At 42.3% G+C, this 21,421-nt stretch overlaps 1 long non-coding RNA gene across 1 annotated transcript in view; it reads right to left on the bottom strand.

The window, feature by feature from the left end:
- Positions 1-21,421, bottom strand: part of LOC139176415 (uncharacterized) — a 70,614-nt gene that overhangs the window by 25,085 nt on the left and 24,108 nt on the right. Inside the window, exon 3 of the long non-coding RNA XR_011560885.1 lies at positions 20,493-20,581. This is a non-coding gene — a long non-coding RNA (uncharacterized lncRNA). The remainder of the gene's footprint in view (positions 1-20,492; positions 20,582-21,421) is intronic.

A 21,421-nucleotide genomic window follows, 5' to 3' on the forward strand; every position in this document is an offset into this window, starting at 1 on the left:
ATGTTCAAGCTGGTTTTCGAAAAGGCAGAGGAACCAGAGATCAAATTGCCAACATTTGCTGGATCATCGAAAAAGCAAGAGAGTTCCAGAAAAACATCTATTTCTGCTTTATTGACTATGCCAAAGCCTTTGACTGTGTGGATCACAATAAACTGTGGAAAATTCTGAAAGAGATAGGAATACCAGACCACCTGACCTACCTCTTGAGAAACCTGTATGCAGGTCAGGAAGCAACAGTTAGAACTGGATATGGAACAACAGACTGGTTCCAAATAGGAAAAGGAGTTCATCAAGGCTGTATACTGTCACCCTGTTTATTTAACTTCTATGCAGAGTACATCATGAGAAACGCTGGACTGGAAGAAACACAAGCTGGAATCAAGATTGCCGGGAGAAATATCAATAACCTCAGATATGCAGATGACACCACCCTTATGGCAGAAAGTGAAGAGGAACTAAAAAGCCTCTTGATGAAAGTGAAAGTGGAGAGTGAAAAAGTTGGCTTAAAGCTCAACATTCAGAAAACAAAGATCATGGCATCCAGTCCCATCACTTCATGGGAAATAGATGGGGAAACAGTGGAAACAGTGTCAGACTTTATTTTGGGGGGCTCCAAAATCACTGCAGATGGTGACTGCCTCATGAAATTAAGAGATGCTTACTCCTTGGAAGGAAAGTTATGACCAACCTAGATAGCATGTTCAAAAGCAGAGACATTACTTTGCCAACAAATGTCCGTCTAGTCAAGGCTACGGTTTTTCCTGTGGTCATGTATGGATGTGAGAGTTGGACAGTGAAGAAGGCTGAGTGCCGAAGAATTGATGCTTTTGAACTGTGGTGTTGGAGAAGACTCTTGAGAGTCCCTTGGACTGCAAGGAGGTCCAACCAGTCCATTCTGAAAGAGATTAGCCCTGGGATTTCTTTGGAAGGAATGATGCTGAAGCTGAAACTCCAGTACTTTGGCCACCTCATGTGAAGAGTTGACTCATTGGAAAAGACTCTGATGCTGGGAGGGATTGGGGGCAAGAGGAGAAGGGGACGACAGAGGATGAGATGGCTGGATGGCATCACTGACTCGATGGACGTGAGTCTGGGTGAACTCCGGGAGTTGGTGATGGACAGGGAGGCCTGGCGTGCTGTGATTCATGGGGTCGCAAAGAGTCGGACACGATTGAGCGACTGACCTGATCTGATCTGATCTGATATGTTAACCTCAACCTCCTAATTTATCCCTCTCCTTCTATCTTTCCTCTTTGGTAACCATGGTTTGTTTTCAAGGTCTGTGTGCCTGTTTCCGTGTTGTAAATAAGTTCTTTTGTATCACTTTTTAGATTTCACATATAAGTGATATCATACGATAGTTGTCTTTCTCTGTCAGACTTCACTTAGTGTGATCATCTCTAGGTCCATTCATGTTGCTAACTTCCTCTCCCACTTATGTTCCTTATTTTCTACTTAGAACTCTCAGGCACATACTTTCAACCTCTGTGCCTACTTATATTCCTTTCTCTTATGCTAGGAGTTTGTTTCTACATATGAACTTCAGAGAAAAGTTCATCTGTAAATGGTTACAAGTTCTTTTAGTCACCTCCTCTGTGACAGCTCAGAGAACAATATTGTTCTGGAAAAAAAAGATCTAATTTTGAATCATGGTTCCAGCACTTATTATATAATCATAAAACCTTGACGCCACAGAACTTACATTTCCTTGGCTGTAATAGCTGCCTCCCAGGGTCATAAACTTCAACTGAGATGCTCTATATAAGTCTGGCACAGGAAATGGCACCTGGGAGATCCCCCATGGATATGTGCCATCTTCCTCACCCTCCTGTATCTGGGTTAGCAGAGTACATCAGCCTGCTGAGTGCAGCCCTGGTTATATGGTGTCCTCACACCCATCCTCCAGACCCTGAGTCCTTCAATGGGAAAGCTTACAACCCAGCACCATCAGCAGGCACTTACTCCAGGAAGACTGAAGACAGGTCAGCATCCAACTTTAGGACTCAGGATCTTGAGTTAGCATCACTGAGGAAATGATGGGACTCTCAAGAAAAAGAGAAAACAAGAATAAATTCCTTTTGAGTATAATGTGAAGAATTCCATATGGGGCACATTGACTTTTTTTTTAGGGATCTTGTCCATGGTCACACCATTACTTTAAAAAAAATTATTTTTACTGACATAAGGTTGATCTACAGTGTGTTAGCTTCTTCTGTACAGCAAAGGAACCAGTTATATATGTATCCATTCTTTTTTATATTCTTTTCCCATATAGGTCATTACAGAGTGCTGAGTAGACTTCCCTGTGCTATACAGTAGGTTCTCATTGCACCCCAATGTTCATAACAGCACTATTTATAATAGCCTGGACATGGAAGCAACCTAAATGTCCATCAACAGATGGATGTATAAAGAAGATGGTGTACATATATACCGTGGAATATTACTCAGCCAAGAAAGGAAAGGAATAATGCCATTTGCAGAAACATGGATGGACCTAGAGATTGTCATACTCAATAAAGGAAGTCAAGACAGAGAAAGACAAATATCATAAGATATTATTTATAAGTAGAATCTTAAAAAAAGATATAAACATTGACTTTTAAAGAGCAGAAGGAAGACACTCTGAGGGCAGTTGGGGATGTGGCTGAGGGAAGCCCATATTTAAGAAACAGCAGGAAATAACAAGAAACAGCAGCAAAGGAAAGGGGCAGGGGCCATCAGGAAAATCGGTGACAGAGAAAAAATAAAGGAATTTCAGAAAGAAAGCAGAGGGTCCCTGGTGCTAAATACAAAACAGAGATTTCTAGAATAAGGACAAAAAAAAAAAAAAAAAAAATCAGCTCTGGAGTTTTTGTCGAGGAGGAGAAAGTTTCAACAGAAGAGTGAAGCCAAGAGATTGCAAGGGGTTAAAAAGTGAGGGAAAATCTCTGAGGTAACTAAATCATAGCTAACATCTGCTGCTGCTGCTGCTGCTGCTGCTGCTGCTAAGTCACTTCAGTCTTGTCCGACTCTGTGCGACCCCATAGATGGCAGCCCACCAGGCTCCTCTATCCATGGGATTTTCCAGGCAAGACTACTGGAATGCGTTGCCATTGCCTTCTCCATCTAACATCTATATATGGGCAAATGCACAGAATTTTCAGCCTCTGATATCTGATGAATCAGCAGAAGCCAAGGCTAGAACCCAACTTTCCTACCACCCACTGTCATGATTCCACCATGCCAGGCTGAAAGGCACACATGTCTCTTCTTTGTTCACTTAGCCCCCCACCTCCACCCTATCACAGCCTCATGACTCATCTAGTCATCAGCCAGACGTCTCATTCAACTGAAGGCTGAGATTCTGATGGATTCCTGCCTTGCATCACTGACAATTCCATCACTCAGAAGACTGAGAGAGAAACTAGAGGAACAGCTTTTCCTCAATTAGTTTTAATCAACTGTCAGCCTTGAATGATGAAGTATATGTGATAAGAACTTTGAGGGGAAACATGAAATTCTCTTATAATAGTTCAGGAACAGAAAACTGATTATATAGTCAGACACAGCTTATAAGATTCTGGAGAATGGATTTTCATGTTTGACTCCTCACTTCTTCATTCCCAAGCCATGGAATTCCTAAATGGGAAACATAGGGCCCTGAACCCAACTCTGACTGCTTAAGTTTTTTTGTTAATGACTTTGATAAACTCATGCATATTAAAATTGAAGGTGACACAAAACAGAAAGAGGACTTAGAGGACAGGATTAGGACTTCACAGGCACTTAGCAGCCTAGCAGATTGAATTGAAACTAATAAGATTATTGTTAATTAGAAAAATATAAAACTCTGCCCTGGGGTTAAAGAAAGAATAGAAGAAATGAAGAATAGGAATGGGATAAAGATATTAAATAAATGTAGGCTTTAAAAAATCAAGAAATGTTAACATTATTGAGGATAAGCACTTAGAAGCTAGAAGTGTAATTTATAATTTGCAAACAGGAGAAAAAAAGAGTGGGAACTTCTAAAATAAAGCAAAAAAGAAAGTAGAAAATAAGAAATGACAAAAGCCCAGAATAGATGACTTAAAGAGTCCAATTATATGTTTTTTCAGTAAATATAAATTAATAAGCCTTCCTGTTAAAATTCAGAGTATAAAAGAGAATTTTTTAAAAAACAGCAATATACTATATGCAAGAATAATCCACAAATAATACTGGGAAATCTGAAAATAAAGTAAAAGCAAAAGAAATACAGGAAAACTTTTAGTGGAAAATATCTATTACAGTAATATTTTTATAAGACAAAATAGAATTTAAAATGAAAAGCATTAACATGAATAAATAGTGCCCCTATACATTAATCAAAGGAGCTATCCCAGGAACAGATAATGATCATTAAATTACATGCCGAAGTGTAGGATGGAAGAGTTCAATTTAATAGTGGGCTCATGAGAAAATGATGAGGTTTTGCTTTTATAAGTTTAATAATGACTGGGGGGTTAACTCAATTGGAAAGTCACTGGAAACTTGGCTAATACTGATGGTGTACAGAACAGTTCAGATTAAGACCCACTTATTTTGCACTTTTTGTCGAAATTTTTTTGTCAAAATTAATCTGAAGTGGAATGCTCAGGTCTGAGTATGGCATCGTAAGACAGACATTGTCAAACTGGAGAACTTTAAGAAGAGATTGGCCAGGATGAAAACAGAATGGAAAAAAAAAATCACCCAAGTAGCAGCTGAAGGATAGGAGCTATCATTCAAGAAAAGAGAAAAGTTTAGAGGACCACATCAACCAAAGTGGATGCTGTAGCAAGTGGTGAAACCAGGACTGGAATAGAACAAATATCACCACAGAGAGCATTCCAACCATTATTCATAATAGCCGAACACTGGAAACAATCCAGATGTCCTTCAGTGGGTGACTACTTAAACAAACCATGCTGCGTTCAGACCATAGAACATTCGGTTCAGTTCAGTTCAGTTCAGTCGCTCAGTCGTGTCCGACTCTTTGCGACCCCATGAATCGCAGCACGCCAGGCCTCCCTGTCCATCACCAACTCCCGGAGTTCACTCAGACTCACGTCCATCGAGTCAGTGATGCCATCCAGCCATCTCATCCTCTGTCGTCCCCTTCTCCTCCTGCCCCCAATCCCTCCCAGCATCAGAGTCTTTTCCAGTGAGTCAACTCTTCGCATTAGGTGGCCAAAGTACTGGAGTTTCAGCTTTAGCATCATTCCTTCCAAAGAAATCCCAGGGCTGATCTCCTTCAAAATGGACTGGTTGTATCTCCTTGCAGTCCAAGGGACTCTCAAGAGTCTTCTCCAACACCACAGTTCAAAAGCATCAATTCTTCAGCGCTCAGCCTTCTTCACAGTCCAACCCTCACATCCATACATGACCACAGGAAAAACCATAGCCTTGACTAGAAGGACCTTTGTTGGCAAAGTAATGTCTCTGCTTTTGAATAGAACATTAGTCAGCAATAAAAAGAAATGAACTCTGGATACACTCAACAGCTTGGATGAATTTCCAGGGAATTACACTGAGTGAAAAAAGTCAGTCGCAAAAGGTTAATTAGTGTGTGAGTCCATTCAAAAAGGATCACACACTGTAGGAGTCTATCTATATGACATGTCCAGAATAGGCAAATCCATAGACCTGGAGAGAGGGATGGAGAGTGACTGCCAATGGGTAGAGTTTCTTTTGGAATTGTTTAAAATGTTCTAGAATTAGAAAGGAGTGAAGAATGCAAAACTCCCTGAATATACTAAAACCACTGAATTGTATATTCTAAATTTTAATAAATTGTGTAGAATTAAATGGGCTTCCCAGATGTCTCAGTGGTAAAGAATCCCCCTGTCAATGTAGGAGAAATGGGTTGGATCCCTGGATGTGGGGAAGATCCCCTGGAGAAAAGGAAATAGCAATCCACCCTAGTATTCTTGCCTGAGAAATCCTGTGGATAGAGGCACCTGGCAGGTTACAGGCCATGGGGTCACAAAAGAGTAGGACACGACTTAACAACTAAACAACGAAAATATAGAATTAAATACACATGAATTAGTGCAAGTAGGACTGGGGGATGTTGAATAGCACTGGGCAGTTTTGTTAAAGTCAATATCTTAGTTGTGATATTATACTATCATCTTGCAAAACGTTACCACTGGGGGAAATGGTAAAATATACGCAAGATTTCTCTGTATTATTTCTTGCAGCTGCATGTGATTCTATAGAAGCTGCTATGAAACTTCACAATCACCATATCATGCAGAACTTCACATTCACCTATATACCCTTGCTCATCAGCACTAGAGGAGCAACACTACCTTCTGCTTCTCCCTGTTTTCCAGTCATGTGTGAGTCCTCTCATTGACAGAGTCTAAATCAGAGCCTAGAGAGTGAAGGATTCTGGGACATGCCCCTCTAATACAGGGAGATCATAGAAGACAGCAGCGATGAAGGAATACATATATCCTTCATCATACATATATATATGTATTCCTTCATTGCTGCTGTATGTATATATATATATATATATATACACATAAAACTTACACCTATATATACATATGTGCATATTTATACATTATAATTAACATAAATATAAATTATATATATATCTTCATCTTAAACTCATGACATAATGTTTAAATAAAATCTCTGTTTGATACTACACATACACTGCCTTAGCCTGTCTTCCATCAAAAGCAACACTGACAACAAAGTTTGATGTGTGGGTGGTTTATTCAGGAATATGATCCCAGGAAGCAAGAATGAAGGAGCAGGAAGACTGAACAGCAGAGAAGGGAAAGAGAAAATGAAGGTGAAATATCACATTGGCCACTGCAAGAGGAATCTAACTGTTCCAGCTCCTTCTGAGAAGCCCCAGGAACAAGGGTCATGCCTCTTTGGTCAAAGGCTCAGGTTGCACACATCCAGTAGTTCCTTAGACATACCACACGCCGCCAGCACCACGTCAGACAAGCAGGACGTACACAAGGCCACCTGTGTCCTCAGGTGCACGTTGTGGGGAACTGGCTGAAGCCTGCAGAGCCAGGGCGGATAACGATGAAGTGATGAGAAAGTGCACAAGGGCTAGTTGATAGATACAGGATGAGTGCAATTATATGTGTTGCATGTATCAGACTGAAAAAATGTCTGGAAGGAATTTTAGTAATATGCTGCTGCTGCTGCTAAATTGCTTCAGTCGTGTCCGACTCTGTGTGACCCCATAGACGGCAGCCCACCAGGCTCCCCCGTCCCTGGGATTCTCCAGGCAAGAACACTGGAGTGGGTTGCCATTTCCTTCTCCAATGCATGAAAGTGAAAGTGAAGTCGCTCAGTCGTGTCCGACTCTTTGCGACCCCATTGACTGCAGCCCACCAGGCTCCTCTGCCCATGGGATTTTCCAGGCAAGAGTACAGGAGTGGGGTGCCAATACCTTCTCCGAGTAATATGCTAACAGTGTGTATCTCTGGGCTATAGAGTTATGGATAATTTTGGTTTCTTCTTTAGTATCTTCTTGAACTCCAAACTTTCTGTAGCACCCATATACCGTTTCTGCTATCACAAAATGCAATGAAAATTAATTTTAAAGAAGCTTAGCTGAATGGTTTGAGGATAGATGTTTACACAAAGACCAGATGACCTAGATACACAATTTTTCTGCTGGATGGGAAGTCAGACCATTTGGCCTCTCAGATTATAGGCTTGAACTCTGTAATAATCAGCCTGCAACACCTAGGGAAATACCAGGCACTAAATAGGCACTCAACACAGCAAACATTTGCCAAAGGAATGAATGTTTGCAGCAGCACAGATAAAGAGAATTAGAAGACTCCTGCTCTTAGGAGCTCACAATTTCTTAGAGAAAATTTTAAAAAGCAGAGACTTGAAAAGTAGAGTTACCAGATGACTCAGTAATTCCACACCTATGTATATATTAAAAAATCAACACATATGTCCATATAAAACTCACACACCAGTGTTCACAATAGCCAAAAGGTGGAAACAACTCAACTGCCTATCAACAGATGAATGGATAAACAAAATGTAGTATATCTATACAATGAAATATTATTCAATTCTAAGAAGGAGTGAAATACTAATACATGCTGCATCATGGAAGAATCTTGACAACATTAAACTACGGGAAAGAAGCTAGATACAAAAGGCCACAAATTCTGTGCTTCCTTTTATGGGAAATATCCAGAATAAGCAAATCTATAAATGAAGAACAAAGTCGATTAGCAGTTTCCAAGCGTTAGGGGTAAGGAGGAGTGGGGAGTGATTACTTAATGGTATAAGGTTTATCTGGGAGTAATGGAAACACTCTGGAAGTAGACAATGGTGATGGCTGCACAACATTATAAACACTAAAAATCACTGAGTTGTCCACCTAAAGAGGTTAAAATGGTAGATTTTATGTTATATGAATTGTATTTCAATTAAAAATGATAGTAAACAGTTTTGGATAACATATAATATATATATTGTATTAGAGTCTAGGGGAGAAAGAAAGAGCTCACATGAGCCTGAGGTCATCAGGAATAGTTTCAGGAAGGAGGTAGGAGTTTGGGACTTCAGAAGAGCAGGATAACAGATATCTCAAAGATGCTCAATAAGTGCTTGTGGGATTGAATTCAACTATAAAACATTCCAGGAAGAGGCATCGGCAAGGACATCAAGACAGTAAGATGCAGGATGAGTCCCAGGGATGACTGCTCAACATCCCTGGTTATGGAAGATTTGAACAGTGGGGAAGTGGTAGCAGACAGGGCATAAGAAAAAAAAAAATTTATGTCAATATAAACATTTTACACTGAAAAATCCTGCCCAGATAATGCATTCTCCCAATTCTACTGTTTTTATTTCTAAGTATAGAAATAATATAAAAGAAGTTACTCTGCTCTGCTGTAATGATTTAAAGCTCCTGTGTGAGTCACAAGGTCATACCACAAAGCAAATGACCCCACAATTTTAGCAGCTTCCAACAGTAATAAACTCACTCTACATGACCACTATGGATGAGCAGTGGCTGTGTCTCTGTCATCTTCACTCTGGAGCCCAGGCTTACTGAGCAGCCTCTATCTGGAACTGTCATCATGGCAGAGAACAAACAGCATAATGATCTTAAAGTTCCTGCTCAGAAAGCACAAATCTTCCACTCCCTTCTCACTGGTCAAAGTCCGTCACAGGGTGCTTGAGGTCAAAAAGATGGGGAAAGGAACCCAAATATAGATGATGAGAAATATAAGCTAGCCTAAGTTCCAACCCTGGCCCTGCTACTTCATGGCTTTCAACAAAGTTGCTTATCTTCTCTAAGCTTTGGAGTCTTCATCTTTTAATGAGACTCATTATTTCTACACCATGCAATTCTTGTGAGGATTAAGTGATCATGTAAGTAAAATGCTTGGTGCAATGCCTGGCATGTAGCAATCACTCACTAAAATGAAATCCCCTAAAAAAGAAAAAAAAAAAAAACACAAGAAACAAACTGCTCTACTGATGAAAAGATCCTTCGGGAAAGGAATTTGTTTTCACCTATTGTTTCCTCAATATCCAGGGCATGCCTATAACCTTTAAGGACTTCAGTAGGTGCTTAGTAAAGGGCAGAATGAATGAACATATGCTCACTGAAGAAAATGAGAAAGCACAGAAAAGTATTCAGAAGAAAATAAACTTATTCTTTTCAACTGATGGTGAAAGTACAAGGAATGAAATAATGAATATGTGATGGGTCCTTTTTAATTTACATCCTCTCTTGCTCTGGCTCATGCCTGAGGCCAAAATCAAAGCTTAAATGCATAGACTCTGCCTGTCTTTTGGAGGGCAGGACACCATTTCTGAGTACCTTTCTAGCTCAGCAGAGGCCTGGAGATAAACAGGCCTTATGGAACTCAATGTCCAGACAAAGCACTGGATTATACTGGGAGCCTCTGGAAGGTGAAGACAAAAAGAGGCAAGAAAAGGAAATTAAAGCCCAGTTTAGTAAGATGAGATGAGACCTCTGCCAGGATTCCATGTACTGATTCATCAACTCAGGACAAGAGACAAGTTCTTGAGATTTAAAAATTTTTTATCTAAAGACCTATGACCTAAATGGGAAGGAAATCCAAAAACAGAGGGTATATATGTTTACAGATAGTTGATTCACTTTGATGCACAGCAAAAACTAACACAATGTTGAAAAGCAACTATACTCTAATAAAAATTAATTTAAAAAGACCTATGATTTAAAGGTATACCAGTAGTATGGAAAAGAAGAAATGCAAATAAAAATGGCAACTAAACCCTTCCATGACTAAAGGCTAATTCATATCTTCCTTTTTACTTTCTTCTTTTGAATATATGAAGTATATATTAAATTTGCTTTTCTATTGTAAAATTTTTTATTACTTATGGACCCCTTGATTGACATGGCCCATTATTACAATGGTTTAGTATAGGTAAGATAATGTTCCCACCATTCACACAACACATACACACACACCCACACTTCATACACGAGAAGAGACACAGTGTCTGTCTATTCTAAGGGCTCCTCTAAAGAACAGAAATCCTTGTCCTGTGTAGACTAATTGGTAAAAGCCACAGGGAGACATTTCTCAGTTAAATGAAAGACTTTTCAGACAGACAGCCTTTAAAGACCCTTAACCTCAAGATACAATGACACCTGGAGTGTGTGATTTAATCTGAAGAGCCCATCGAGAAACTGTCCCGTTGCATTTATGGTTCTTTCTATTCCCTGAGAGTCTGACAACAAACACTTGCCAACTTCCTGCGCTCTGCATCCCCCACTCTGCTAGGAGTTATGAGGCGCACCAGACTCAGGACCACTGTCCCTTTTTCTGAGAGGTTTATCCTCTACTTGGGCAAACAAGAGAGATCCATAGGAAATTCAATAATGGAGTCAACAATGACACAAGAGCTCACAATAAACATGGAAAAATGAGGTTGATTCCCAAGAAAGTGCTGCAGATAATGAGGGTAGAGGGAAGGATAAATATGCCAAAATTCACTGTGGCCACTGCCTAATCTACACATTTAGATTAAACATGCAATCAGCAAAACAGACTTTTCCGTTTCCCTCAGGCAGATGTTTCAGAAAAACCTCCATCCTACAATTCAGCCATAAAAAAGAATGAAATAATACCATTTGCAACAACACGGATGGACATAGAGATGCTCATATTAACTGAAGTTAGTCACTTAGTAAAAAAGAAAGACAAGTAAATAGACAAATACCATATGATATCACTTATATGTAGTGTCTATTACATGACACAGATGAACTTAACTATGAGAAAGATACAGACTCATGGACAGAGAGCAGACTTGGGATTCAAGGGGAAGAGGTATGGCAGGGGTGTGGACTGGAAACTTGGGATTAGCAGATGCAAGCTATTATATACAGGATGGATAAACAACAAGATCCTATTGTATAGCACAGGGGACTATATTCACTATTCTGTAATAAACCATAATGGAAAAGAATATGAAAAAGAATGTGTGTGTGTGTATGTAACTGAATCACTTTGCTGTACAGCAGAAATTAACACATCACTTGAAGTACACTTCAAGGAAAAAAAGGAAAACCTCTACTCCTTTCCCAAGCCCCTGAACCCACCCCCCACATATACTCACAACTACCCAACTCCACTCTACATAAGGACCTCCCCTTTCACATATACATTCTCTCTCTTTCTCTCTGTCTCTCACATACATACACAATTATTCTGTAGGCTTTTCAATGAAATGGCTCCTACCCTGTGAACTATATCCCTTTGAATTTCTCCCTACTTTGTCCTTGTTGGGTTTGACCACCATTGCTGCTGCTGCTGCTGCTAAGTCGCTTCAGTCGTGTCTGACTCTGTGCGACCCCATAGACGGCAGCCCACCAGGCTTCCCCGTCCCTGGGATTCTCCAGGCAAGAATACTGGAGTGGGTTGCCATTTCCTTCTCCAATGCATGAAAGTGAAAAGTGAAAGTGAAGTCACTCAGTCGTGCCCGACTCTCAGCGACCCCATGGACTGCAGCCTACCAGGTTCCTCCATCCACAGGACTCTCCAGGTAAGAGTACTGGACTGAGGTGCCATTGCCTTCTCCATTACTAAAAGCCAAATGCTTCTTTAGGGCACGGCTGCTATTCATTCAATATTCAAAGTGAAAAAGCAGACTTGTCCCGTTTGACCTCAAAAGGTAGATGTTGGGATGATAAGACTTGGCTCAACCTCCAGCAGGACGTAGAGCAGGCAATGCTGCCAGTGGTGGCCTGCACCATCTTAGCAAGTGATGAGCTCTTCGTCACCAGCAGAGTTCAAACCAAAGAGTGACACATACCCAGTGAGGATGATCTCAGAGCCTGACCTGAGTCCTCAACCCAGAGAGTCTTCCCTATGTGATCTCCAAAGTGCCTTGTCAAGGAAGAGAGACTAGAGCTGGGTCATGGCCATCAAGTAATAGATAAGAACAGATGACCAAAAGTCCTGGGACAATGTGATGGGAAACAGCACAGGGGTCAAGACCATTTAGGGAAAATGCAGACACGTGTGTCTGAATGAGAGGCTTCAGAAAGATGATAACCAGGAAATGACAAGGAGAAGTTAGTTGTGGATTCAGTTTTAGATGACTCAAATGCCAAGATTAAAACGTGTGGATTTTGTCTTCAAGGCCATTGGTTACAAACTGGTAGCCAAAAGATGGCTTTTTACTTGAACTGCCCAGTTTTTGCAAAGGTATTTGGTCCCAATGCAAGCCATTTAAAGCCTAGTATCATACATTCAACAGACTTTACACATTTATATTACCTGCCATCCACTGTGACAGCTGCAACAGATGATGATAAATCACTGGCGATTTTCAAGTGGAAAAGTGGAATGACTACAGTCGGAGGGAAATCAGTATAGCAGGAATGTGCAGGTAAGATTTGAGGCAAAGAAGCCTCTAATCTTTTTCCACTGCAAGTCCAGACAAGAGACACTGGGCCTAAACCTGAAGAGTGACAGTGGGAGAGGAATGAAATAGAGATACAAGACAGGCCCAAAGGAATAGGTGATGAGAGAAGAGAAGTGTTCATAAGGGGAAGCTTTTACTGTGTTCAAATCTCCGTTCACCTGAGATAGGCTGTGTGACTTAGGGAAAGTTACCTAACATCTATAAGCTTTGCTTTTCTAATACATACAATGGGGATATAATGGTCTATCCTGCAGTGCTGTTGTAAGGATTTGTAATAATTTCTATAAATCCACATAAACTTCCTAATACAGACCCTGCCACACAGTAAGCATTCCCTAAATAATAGAACATTTTATTGCATATGATTATTAAAACAAGATTATGTGATTATGTGTATACATGTATGTGGTATTTAACAGATTGAAAGTAAGAGAAGTCAAAAATTACTAATTTTAATACAAATTTGAGGAAAAGATGCATACGTAAGTTTTAGATATTTTGGACCTGAAAAATAATGGCTCACAGGATATATCCAAGTGAAATTATCTAGTTGGAAACTGACAATATGCACATGCATTTGAGGAAAAGCTGGACTGAAGCTTCAGATTAATTGGGGAGGTTTGGGCTGCAAGTAACCCCAAACTCAAACTGAGTAGGCTTAAACAATTCCCTTCACGGGCAGTCCAGAGGTAGACAGCTCAGGACTGTTTATTTTGAGGATTCTGTGGTACCAAGATGGATCCAGGTTCTTTTCATCTCTCTCCTAAGCAGCCAAAATGTGTCAGTTTATCTCCAGACCTGCTATCCTCATGGTCACAACATGGCTGCAGCCATTTCAGGGGTTACATCAAGACAAGACAAGGAAGCCACTCTTTTGAATGAGGGAAGAGATATCCTCCAATATATTTGCCCTCTCTTCTCTTTGACTAAATTTGGGATAAATTCTCTTCCCTAAACCAATCATTAGCAAGAAGATGTGGACTCCTACATTTGGCTGGGAAGTAATCTGGATTTACCTCCTGAGTCAGGGAGGGGAGGAGTGGACACTCAGATAAAAGACAAGGTTGGCTTCTGGATATCAGGGTCTCACCACTTTGCATCACTGCCCGAGTCTTGGGGTCCAACGCCTAGGCAGGAGACTCTTCAACTCTTCTCACTGTCACATGACTCTTGCAGAAGACAGCTGCCTCTGGCTGTGGACCCTTTCTACCTCCTTCCCGGCATCTGGGTGTGTTAGTCCTTCTAAATAAGATGGCTGTGCCTCAGCTCCTCCAGGCACTCAGAGTGAAGCTGTGGAACTAGCTCAACGGAGCAAGAGGAGAGCGGTGGTGGTTTCTCACGTCCCAACCACCACCTGCAGCAACCCCTCTCTGGCACTGTCTTTGCAAAACCAGGATGGATTGGATCCATTACACAGACTGTCTGAACCTCCCCACTGAGTCACACAACAAGCAGGAAGCCTAGATTGGCTGGTTGGCTGGCAGATGGTGGCAAGGGGTAGCTGCCAGATGGTGGAAGGTTGCCCAGTTGCCAAGAGGAGCAATGAGCCAGGGTCCTACCAGAACATAAGCCCTTTGTCTCATTGATCCACATGACAAATTCACTTTCAATCACATATGATTTCTCCCCTTATGTAAGGTCCTCCTTGTTAATGACTGACCGGGAGGTGGCAGCTGAGAATTGGACAATAGGGATGGACACCTGCAGTTCTCCAGATGGAGGGAAGGGAAGGAGCCCAGAGGAACTTGGAACCCACACCTCTCTCTCACTGAATAGTAAACTCCAGTCTAAAAAATGCACCTGAGAAAGATCATTAACCCATCTCCCTATGTCTTGCAAGGTCTGAATCTAAGTCATCTTAGAATGACAATGTTATCTTAAAATGTTCATGAAAATACCACAAGCCTGCCACCAATTCCCTCGGTAATGAACACACCATCAATGAGACAGTTTACTTTGAAAGTTCAGCCCACTGGTCCCCAAGCTTTCACAAAAGGTCCCTAGAGAAAATCCATCCATCAGTTTTGCCCTGCGCTGGGCCAACATTTTTAAAAAGTATTGCTCCCCAAACAATTTTTCCAACAACAATTAATTTCCTCTCCTATCTTATCTGTTGAAAAGTTATTTTTAATGGGGCATGTAATAAAAACCACCAATGGCTATCATGAAACCTGCATTAAGCATTTTTAAATTTTTTAATTTGATTAAAATTAAAAGCACACATATCAAAAGTGTATTGCTCAATTTATCTTTACAAACTGAACCTAGTCACATAACCAGCACCCAGATCAAGAAACAGAACAGCATCAGCAGCCTTGACCTCCCTTCCAGTCACCATGCTTCCCCTACTCAACCGTAATCCCTATCCTGACTTCCAGGGTAAATGGTTCTTACATGATGTATTCTTCCCCTGTGGCCACTTTCAGTCAACGTTTGATGAGACCCATGTTGCCGCTGCTGCTGCTGCTAAGTCGATTCAGTCGTGTCCAACTCTGTGTGACTCCAGAGATGGCAGCCCACCAGGCTCCCCCGTCCCTGGGATTCTCCAGGCAAGAACACTGGAGTGGGTAGCCATTTCCTTCTCCAGTGCATGAAAGTGAAAAGTGAAAGTGAAGACACATAATTAAAGGTCGTTCATCCTCAGTGCCTAGTGCGTAGTCTGTGCACAACAGCAACAACTAGTGTGCTGCTGTTGTTCAGTATCTAAGTTATGTCTGACTCTTTGTGACCCGTGAACTGCAGCATGCCAGGCTTCCTTGTCCTTCACTATCTCCCAGAGTTTGCTCAAACTGATTTCTATTGAGTCTATGATGCCATCCAATCATATCATCCTCTGTCTTTCCCTTCTCCTTCTGCCCTCAATCTTTCTGAGCATCAGAGTCTTTTCCAGTGAATCAGTTCTTTGGCATCAGGTGGCCAAAATATTGGAGCTTCAGCATCAGTCCTTCCAGGAAATACTCAAGATTGGTTTCCTTTAGGATTGAAATCAGGTATTGGCTATTTTGAATAGTACTGCTCTGAATCTTCTGGTACCTCTCTTTTGAAGAATATATATGAGAACTCTGCATTTGGTACCCAGTACTCTGGCAGAGGGATTGCTTGACTTTGGTAGATAGATTCTGCTACACAGTAGACTCTGCTAAAGTGGTTCCATTAGACATTATAGATGTTTGAAGTACGGAAAATAACTAGTAGACACTACAACCACTTTCATGGATCCCTTCAAAGTCTAAAGACAACAGTTAAGAACTTCTACTTAAAAGAAATGTATGCCTTGTTCTGTCCTCAGTGAAAACAGGTAACAATTACTATTCCTTATAAAATTATTCCTCACTTCAATTATTTTGACACTGTGATGAAATCCTCTCCTAGCCCTGCTACCCGCAAGACTATGAAAACTTTCCTCACAAGTAACACCCATTTGAAGGCTTTGTGCTCACCTAAGCCCTCTTTGGAGAAGGCAATGGCACCCCACTCCAGTACTCTTGCCTGGAAAATCCCATGGATGGAGGAGCCTGGTAGGCTGCAGTCCATGGGGTTGCTGGGAGTCGGACATGACTGAGCAACTTCACTTTCACTTTTCACTCTCATGCATTGGAAAGGAAATGGAAAGGAAATGGAAACCCACTCCAGTGTTCTTGCCTGGAGAATCCCAGGGACAGGGGAGCCTGGTGGGCTGCCGTCTCTGGGGTCACGCAGAGTCGGACACAACTGAAGCGACCTAACAGCAGCAGCAGCAGCAAGCCTTCTTCATGTGATGGGGACTATGATGCTCAGAGCCTGATGCAATCTCAGTGGGCATTTGGAGTGACTTCCATAACCACATCATCTATAACACACAACCCCTCTCTTCAGTGTCAGGGAGAAAGGGAGGCATGGCGGATGGGGCAGAAAGGCACACAATTTGGAGTCCACAGACCCAGGTCTGGACACAGATTTGGCCACTCTGGTATAAACCTGGGACATGCAACTAACAAGGATAGTTGTCCCATCCCATGCATGAGTCTACATTTAACATTATTTTTCTAAATCCAGCATCTCCCTTCCTGGTGGAGGAAAGAGGCAATCACAGTGAAATCTATATTGCTAGCTTTGCTCATAAGGCCCCACTTGAACTGAGTTTCTTCTGACTTTGTCTCCTCCACCCTCTCCTTTGCTCCCCAGTTGTGTGGGTCCCCTTTCTGCCCCCACACACAGCAAGTATGGTGACTTTTCAGAGCCTTTGCTGGTGCTGGTCCTTCTGCTCCTAGTGCTCTTTCCTATGATCTCCATATGGCTGCCTCTTTCTCATGGGTCAGGTCTCAGCTTAAACATTACTGCCCTCCCACTGCCCTCGCTTGGAGTGCTCTTCACTGATCAGCTCTCACAAAGCAGCCCTTCCCCAGCCATTCTTTATCCCATTAGCCTACTGAATGTTCTATAAGCAGATGGAATTCTGTGACATCATTTACTTACATATCTACTGCCCTCCACAACTAGAATGAAAGATCCATAAGGATAGTAATGATGTTTCTTAACCATGACTCTATTCTCCAGCACCTAGCATAGTCCTTGACACAAAGCAGGCACTCAATAAATATTTGGAGAATGAATGATAGAGGGCCAAGTCAAAGAGGGTGATGGTCCAGACCTAGCTACTATTGACTGCGTCTGGGGAAAAAGAGTGAAAGCTCAGGTCCCACTCATTATCATTAGATACCCTTTCCCTCCTGAGCCCAGAATGAGCAATTGATCATCGCTGACCCCTGAACTTGGCACTAAAATGCCTATTTGTTTGAGGACCCAGCAACTCTCTTACCTCATTTCAACAAATCAACGTCATGAACCTTCCATTCTGCACAAATTCGTGATGATACCTCACAGAGAAATACCAAGACACCAAGAAGATTGTTTCACTAGTCAAAGTAAAAACTGTCAGCTGTGGTCAATGCAAACCTGGAGCCTGAAGGCTCTGCAACGCCAGATGCTGTCCTTTCCAGCTCTGTGAATGAAATCTGGGCACCAAGACACGATCAAGGGGAAATCGGCCCAGGCGGACCAACCTTATGTGATCACAGGACACCATATCTGCCCAACATGGTGAGGGAGAGAAGCACAGCTGTGCTCCTTGTGCCAACTGGCCACAGGCCAGCAGCTTCAAATGACTCTGACAGCTTTACCAGTAAGAAGGAAGGACTTCATTGGTCGGAAAAATCCTCAGATTTAAAAAATCCTATATATCAGTGGTTTTGTTTTTTCCTGAAAGTGTGAGCTTTGCAGGTATCCACTAACATGTTTTGGCTTTGCTAGCTTCAGTGCTGGTCAATACTTGCAAATGGTCCAGAGAGAATGTGAAATAAGGAAGATATGGAGAAGCTTTGAGTCTTCATCAAACAGAAAACTTCAATACTCAGGTTGCAAAATGATGCAATCAACTCTAACAGACCAGAGAACCTTAAAGTTGGCCTGGCCCAGGCCCTGACATGGACTCAAAAATGAGCCTTGAATACCCTCGATTATTCATACCTTTGATTCTAAAGCACCTGTTACAACCCATCACTGCACTGGAAGCCAAACGCCCAGATCCCATAGGCCTCAGAAAAGACCTCTCTCCCATCAGAACATAACTCTGCCTTCCCTCTCAGCCAAATCCACTGCCTTAGGCTCTCATGTCAATGTTTAACCCAGTCCCAGGTGAGGAGCCCAGACAGATCGGAAATCATCCACACCCACATCCCATCAAACCAGCTATTCGGAGCTCTACGGAGCTCACTGTAGTCAGGAGGTCTGGCTGAATCCAGTGAGGACTGACTGGGAACACCCTGTGGGGCCCCAGAAGCACCGGGTGAGATCTTGGCTCATGGTCCTTGTGCAACCTTGGGGGGTGTGGTGTGTGAACACAGTCTCTATTTGACACAGTTAGCCTCTATTCATGTTTCTACCTCAAACACTCCCAGTGGGAAGATGGTCAGGCTGTTTGGTTGGGCAGGAGGAGCACAGATATCAGAAGCTGAGGCCCTGGGGGCTCATGAAGCCCACCTGGGTTTCTAAAGCCTCAGCTCTGCAGAGCTGCAGTGAGCTGATGCATGCAACTGGGCTTGGCTGGTAGGCAATCTGGCCAGAAGCAAGCACAGGAATGTTAAAGCCACAAAAACAAGAATGAGGAACCCAGGACAGGAGCCTGGAATGAGCCTGGAGGCCACAGCAATTAGTGTGGGCCTCTAGTGAGCCCTTTTAGATCCTAGGCTGCCTCTGTAAATGGCAATGACTCGACAATGGTTCTTTAGAGAACTCGGATACTGAAACCTTTGGATTAGATCCACTTTCCCAGGATCACAGTTTATACTCTTATGATGGCATAGTGTTCATTCAGTGACCTAAAAGGGCTCTAGGTCAGAGAATGTAAAAACAAATGGTATATAGCTCACAGATGAGGTGTTGTTTTTTTTAATGTGAATATTTTGGGCCAACATTTTACATTGAGAAATTGCACATAGAAATTCATATTTATAATCTCTCTTGAGAAAGGCAAAGATCTGACAAAAGTGAGCTTACCATCCAGCTTGGCAACACCTGGCCAGAGCTCAGAGCAGCCTCTTAACTGAGACCATGGGCTCTAGGTTGGTCACCATCTACCTGGCCTGCTTCCTCATTTAAGCTGCTGGCCCGGCAGGAATTTGAGTTTGAGACCTCTGAACTCAGCACTTAATGCTCCACACAGTGGATGCCTGTGTAGCGGGGTAACATGAACTGTGGCAGTAGTCAATGTCATAGCCATTGTCCTGGATGTGTTTGTCGAGGTCTGTTGATTCTATGTGGTACAGCACCCATTGCAGGGAAACAAGATAAAGCATAGATCTTCATCGCATGAGGTTTAAGCCAACGGAAAGATCAGCACAGGTTGATTTTGTAAAACACTGCAAAAATTCAAAGTGACAATGATTGATGGAGCAGGGGACAGGAGGCTCCATGATGAAAGCGGGAGATCATAAATTGGAAGTTCATTGCTCACTGTCACTTGCGGAATGAAAGATGCAGCCTACAGCCACTGATAAGAGATGGACAGAGGCAGTCAGCCCCTTTCTGGGTTTTAGCTGTAAAGTCAGAGAATACCCATACAGAGGAGAGTCTCTGACCACTTGTCAACCCAGGATAGCTCTTAGAGGGGCAATTTTTGAGCACCTGGTGTGTGCTGGCATTAATGAGGCCCTTCACCTACTATGGTCCATAGAAGAGGCAAATATATTGACTTGGAGTGTGGGCTGGTAGTTGGCTGATTGGGTTCAAATATTGGGCCCCATGCCTCACAAGCTGTCTGCTCTTGGATATGCAAGCTCTTTAAAATTTCCCTTTCCCAACCCATAAAAAGAAAAATTGATGGAATCTACTGTATTTTTGTTAGGAGGATTAAAGTGTTAAGCAGAGTAACTAGCTTATAGTAAATACATAGTAAGTATTAATAACTACTACTATTATTACTAAGCTTCTTTTTATAAAGTGAGGAAACAAACTCAAAAAGGGTAAGCAACTTGCCTCAGATGATCATAAGTCAAAGAACTGTTACTCACACTTAGCTTCATCTTCATAAAGATGACTGTGGTTCTGGTACCTTCCTTCCAATGACATCTTAGGGCTTCTTGAGCAAATAGTAGAGATCCTAAATGAAAAAGAAAGAAAGAGTTTGGGTAATGCCTTCAAAGCACAGCACTAAACCATTCCTGCTTCTGGAACTTTTTTCCCCTTCAGTCCAATTGTTCCACCCATCAGTGAAGCCATTTTCCATGCACAGGTTAAGCCCAATTCTCCATGGAAGGACAATGTCATCCATCCCAGACACAAGTCACGCTTAATAGAAAACAGCAGGACAGGGTCATCTGCAAAGCTGCTTGCAGCTCAGCCAGTTCTCCCACATGGAAGGCGAGCTCACTGCCACTCAATCCCACATCCTGGACGTTCTCCAGGAATGAGTGACAGGTCCTGCCATGTGGACAATCAAAGGCATGGGGGCAGTGGGAATGGTAAGAGAGATGGAAAAAAACATTAGGGATGAGCAAATGCCAGACAGATGGCATGGCCTCACTGCAGGTGGCTAAGAAACTATAGCAGCAAGCTGGCTAAATGGGCATACACACCGCTGAAAGGACCATGAGAAGGGCAATGAAGTCAAGTCCCAAAAGGCACCAGCCTGGCAAAGAACAACCACAGCCAGGAAACTAAAGGAGATGTTCCTGGACCAGTGAAGAATCAAACCCCAGTGGTATGAGCACCTTGGGAGGATGGCAGGGGGAATATGGGGCAAAAGTGGAATAAAGAGGAATACAGACACAAATTTAGAGTAGAAGCCAGAAGCCATCCTGGCCAGGTCTAGGAAAATCACGAACAAGAGACCACTAACACAGGAATGACAGGCAGGTTTGTTGTTGTTTAGTCACTTAGTCATGTCCAGTTCTTCACAAAACCATGAACTGTAGCCCACCTGGCTCTTCTGTCCATGGGA

Source organism: Bos indicus, chromosome 2 (genome assembly GCF_029378745.1).
Source record: "Bos indicus isolate NIAB-ARS_2022 breed Sahiwal x Tharparkar chromosome 2, NIAB-ARS_B.indTharparkar_mat_pri_1.0, whole genome shotgun sequence".
Classification (NCBI taxonomy): Eukaryota; Metazoa; Chordata; class Mammalia; order Artiodactyla; family Bovidae; genus Bos; species Bos indicus.